Genomic DNA, 5,470 nt, shown 5'->3' on the forward strand with positions numbered 1-5,470 from the left:
ATTATTATTATTATTATTATTATTATTATTATTATTATTATTATTATTATTGGCAAGGAGAGTGCAGAATTTCCAGGAATGAGAGAGTGTGACTTACCCAATGTCACCCTGTGGATTTACATGGCTGAGCTGGGATCCTCCCAGTTCACCATAGAAATTCACTGGCTGACCTTGGGCAAGTCACATCCTCTCAGCTTCAACTCCAGCTCCTAGGTATTCCTTCATGGTAGGTTTTATTCATGGCAGAATTCTTGCCATCACACCCTACTCTGCTCCTAATTGAGGATTCCTGCTTGGCAGAAGAGCATTGCCACTTGGCACCCGACCCCTCCCCTTCTCATCTGTGAGGGTCACACTATCTCAGCTTCAGGGGCATCCCATGACAAAACTCCTCTTTATGCCAATAAAACCCTCGGTTTGTCCCATCTTCCAGTGTCATCCTGATGAGACAGTGTGACCCACTTGGCTGTTGAAGTTTGTTGCCTTCTGGTGGGCACTCTCAGTGCTTTGGGAGGACCCTGGCAAAACGGGCAAGAAGGGGGGGTTGTGGGTTTTTTGTGTGTTTGGAGGGCTCTTGCAATGAGGACATGCCAGTGTCTTCCTCTGAGACCCAGAGAGTGTGACTTGCCCAAGGCCTCCCAGAGGGCTCCTATGGCCATCCAAACCCCCTGAGCTCCCTTTCCCCATGACCTCTTGGAAACATGGCTGTTGTCGTGTGTTGTGACTTTTAGGACTCTCCTGGCATGCAAGACTTGTTGGGGGGCAGTGCCTCCCTTTGAGGCTGAGAGTCTGTGCCAGGGATATAAGAAAACAACAACAACAACAACAACAACAACAACATCTGGTTATTGTAGTTTTGTGAGACATTTATCCTTCTTTGTCAGAGAGCTCTGGTGGCACAATATACTACAAATCCCAGGAGTTTCCATAGCATTAAAGTATTGTCGAACTGGATTATTTCTGCAGTGTGAAGCCTTATTAGACTGCAGTTCCCAGCAGTCTGTGGTGCTATCAGAGCAGCTTACAAATTGTTAGACATTTCCCTGCCCTCTCTCTCTGCACCTCTCTCATGGTGATGCTAAGAGGTCATGCAATAATAATAATAATAATTGGCACATTCTCTCAGCCTCAGAGGCAGGACATGACAAACCTCTCTCTCCAGCTCTCTCAAGGTGATGCTAAGGCAAACCTACATTTATTTTGCAGTGTGTGTGTGTGTGTGTGTGTGTGTGTGTGTACTTGAATTTCTTGGCCTTGGAGAACCCAAATCAATGTCTCCACTGCAAGGTAGTCTCCAGATCATAGTGATGTAACTGTATTTCATCAAAGTGATTAGTCATTTTTTTATCATCAAAATACCTGTCTTACTCCAAAAAACTGTGGCCAAGAGACCTTTCCTGCTAAGTTTTGAGATTTCAAGTTATTCTCATCTGTGAGAATTTGAATGTCAGAGCATGGCATAAAGGGCAGAAGCCTCACCTTTTGTTATCTGTTGTTTTTCAAAGCAAAGCTGTGATTAAGCAAAGTTGGAGCAAATCACCCTAACAAAGGAAATAGCCTCCAGGATGAATGGTAGCTTTTCTTACACAAAATATGCAAATAGTGGCCATCGAGAGTCAGATGAAGGTTTCTTCTCTCCCTTTCATTTCGAAATGACTAGCAATCAAAATTCTTACTCATTGATCGAGAACTGCTCAGAATTTTTCTCTCTAAAATGTTATAGAAATTGTCGAATTAGGCATATTTCTCCTAATTTTCGAATTTTGGAGAATATTCTTTACATCCCTACTTTTGAATGATGAGTAGTTATGTATGTAAATCCCACTGTTTCAATGGACCCACTCTGGGTGGAACTACCAATAGAATTCAGGGCATTATGCCACTTTGTCTCTAGTATTTCAGGATGTTGCTCAGGTAATACTTGAAGGTAAGTATTAGGGATGTGACCTAAATACCTGGAACAAGATATATGCAGGGTAGGCCTAGTTTTTACTGTAGGACAAACATGGATTTTGAGTGTTCCACTTTCGGGCCACCTAATTAAATATCAGTATCAAAACAAAGAGCAAAACTCTATCCATAGAGACAGTTAGACATCAGGAATAAACTTCCTTTACTGTCCTAGATACAACTGGATCCACAGTGGTATTTTCATTCTTTCATACCTTGGGGAATCCTTGGAGGGTTATAAACTGCCGCTTTGCGGCAATCTGCCGCCACCGCTGTTTGCTCCGTAAGATAGCCGCTGCAGCCAAACCGCACGGCTCCGTTACGGAGCAAAAAAGAAGCTCCAAAATGGAGCTTCTTTAAGTGGCGCCTCTATGACGTCGCGAGGCGCCAGGGGCGGACTCGCGACGTCATAGACGCCACGACATGTTCGGACGCACAGCGTCCGATACGTAAATATGGCGGCCGCCATGTGGAACGGCCGCTGCCATATTGTACATACAGAATACATACTAGGGTTAGGGGGGTGCGGAAGCACTGCCCCTTCCTAACCCTAGTACGTATTCATTACGTACTAAATGGTGGTCTGTAACCCACCCTTGTGAGGTTTTGCATGCCCATGTTTGAATCCGCCATAAGAGAAATGTGAATCCTGCAGGAGGGGAGGGAGATAAAGCATGGTTTTCACCTAGGGGAAATTTTATGCTTCATTTCTTCAAGCAGGAACTCAGCCATTATTTTCATGGTACTGAGGCTGGAAGTTATTTTGTTTTTGTTACATCTTCTTATTGCCCCACCAAACAAGCATTCTGTGCTTTGACTGAGATGTTGGAAACATTTTAATAGATTTTTTCTGCCGAAATGTGGATTAGGGAACACTTACAAACTGATTCACAAATATTTTTATGGAACAGATGTGCTTTTCCTTATATCAGAGCTTCCCCCCCCCCCAAGCACTTTTTAAATTATTCTCAAAGTTTGAAATATCTTGCCAAGCCATGAGTAGAAATCTGCAATGTGCTTATAAAACAAAATTTGCAGTATCAGATACCACTGACTTGATCATTCAAGTCTTCCACGTGTCAACAGCTCTTTAGAGTCAAGTAGAATCCTATGTGGAATTCTTCACAAGTTTTTCAAGGCGCACGGAGTGTAGACTGCCGACCAACAATCAATATAGAGTGAACATAGATGCAAAATAAGAAGTTGTGTGGTCCAGTGGAAAGTGTACTTACTTAAAAAGTAAAAGACATGGGGCTAGATCCCATGGAAAAGTTACTTGTTGGGTTTCAACTTCCAGAATCTGCCAGCCACAGTGTTCAATGGCCATAATGGCTGGATAATTCAATGAGTATTAGTCTAAATGTATCCCTTCTAGGTTGCAGTTGGATCAAAATTTAGGCATGCACAACTGGGCTATCTGAAGTGGATCTTCCTATTCCACTGTCCCCACAACAGACTTTATCCCTGCAAATGATCCACAGAGTGCCTGAAGATTCTGCTGAATGGAGTGGGTTTATGGGGAAAAGGATCCTCCACTCCAAAATGAGTGGAGATGCCTTCTGCCTTTCAACAGCAGACATATTCCAGAATGTTGTTGTTGTTGTTGTTGTTGTTGTTGTTGTTGTGTGCTTTCAAGTCATTTCAGACTCTTGATTACCCTAAGGCAAACCTTTCACAAGCCTTTCTTGCCAAGATTTGTGATTGCCTTCCTTTAGGCCTGAGAGAATATGATTTGCCCAAGGTTACCAAGTGGGTTTCCATGCCTGAGTGGGGATTTGAACCCTAGTCTCTCAAAGTCTTAGACCAACACTCAAGCCATTACTCTAAACTACACTACACGGCACTGAATCTCATATAGGTGCTCCTATAGTTAATAGTTCTGAAAAGTGAAATGATTGTTTGAAAAGCTACATCAGATTACAAAGGGTGTCATTTATTTTGCTTACTTTGAAAAACATGACAGAAGCTTTGGGATTAATTCAAAATGAGAATTTACCAGGCTGAAGGAGGAAAGATGGCACTGGTAAGAATACAAAGCCTGTAATAAATTAATTCTCCAAATTACACAAATTTGGTTGGAGAATGCTCCAGATATTTATATGTAACTGTTCTGTTCTTTTTCATCTATTGACTTGTCTTTGTTGTGCTTCTGGAAAGAAGGCATTTTCAATCCAAAACCATGTGCTCTTCTGAAAATGAAATTTGTTTCCTTGTGCCTCCATTCAGATTGCTTCTCAGGTTTTAGGTTTCAGCTTTTACTATCTCTCTGTTTGTTTTTCTAGTCTAAGCTTACAGTAAGTAGGCATGTTGCACATGCTGTGCTAAATCCAATTGTCAAACCCAACTAGAATGGAACCAGTGAATACAGAGCCTCCAATAGCCACAGCTCAGCTAGAACTGTCACTACTAATTCTCATCTCTAGGAAAATTCTCAGATCCTCAGTTGGTCTTTAAAAGTCATGATTTCCCCCACTCTTCAGCCTGTCAGCCACCTGTTGCTTGGTAGAGCTTGCAGACTTCAGAGTACTTTGCACACAATTAACTCAGGAGGACAGGAGAGGAGAAAAGTTTTCTTTTTCTTTTCAGGGCAAGAGCAAAGGAGAAGGTGCTGGAGCCACTTAGTGGTTTTGACAGTTTCAACAGACTGTGTCACTCTGCAGTCTGGTAACTAAAAATAACAAACACAATCTACCCAGGGGAAGTGCAGAGTTGTACCTTGATGAGGATCCCCTTTAAATTAACCGACTAGCCAGAGTGTGCATTGGGCTATAGCTCTTTCTCTGAGATCCCCACCTTTAATGGAATTCATATTTCACCCTTCCTCTTTAATTTCCTTAAAATAGGATCAATATTGCAGAAAAGAATTTCTGGTTTGAAAATATTTTTCTCCCTGTGTCAGTATATGTGAAACTGGAGTTTGGCTTCACTGCACTGAATATGGATGATAGATGGTGGATAATGCAACACATGGGAAAGGTTGCAACATGGTGACTGACATGGAGCATTATCAACACACCGTTTAGGACATGCCCAGGATAATACAGTGGACATCATGCAAGAAGCTGATGCAATAGTAGAATCATAGAATCATAGAGTTGGAAGAGACCTCTAAAATCTAGGCTTGCGGCGACTTCCCAGAGGGCATTCTCTGCTGTTGTGCCCAAACTCTGGAACGACCTGCCAGATGAGATCCGTCAGTTGACATCATTAGACAGCTTTAAAAAAGCTGTCAAGACGGATCTCTTCCAGCAGGCCTTTCCAGATTAACCATCCCGGCCCAGGTTCCCTGATTCCCTCATTCCTCCCGTGGCCCCATCTTAGTGATGGTTGAGGATCAACAGAGGGATATCAGGGGTTTTAGTTTTTAATTGTTGTTTTTATGCTTTGATATTGTGTTTTTAATATGTTATACTGTTTAATACTGTCTTAAGGGGGGGAGGGATAAAGTGTTTTTAATTGTTGTATTTTATATTTTACTGTTGTCAACCGCCCGGATTGGTTTCCCATAGGGCGGTATACA

The sequence above is a fragment of the Sceloporus undulatus genome, chromosome 1, assembly GCF_019175285.1.
Source record: "Sceloporus undulatus isolate JIND9_A2432 ecotype Alabama chromosome 1, SceUnd_v1.1, whole genome shotgun sequence".
NCBI lineage: Eukaryota > Metazoa > Chordata > Lepidosauria > Squamata > Phrynosomatidae > Sceloporus > Sceloporus undulatus.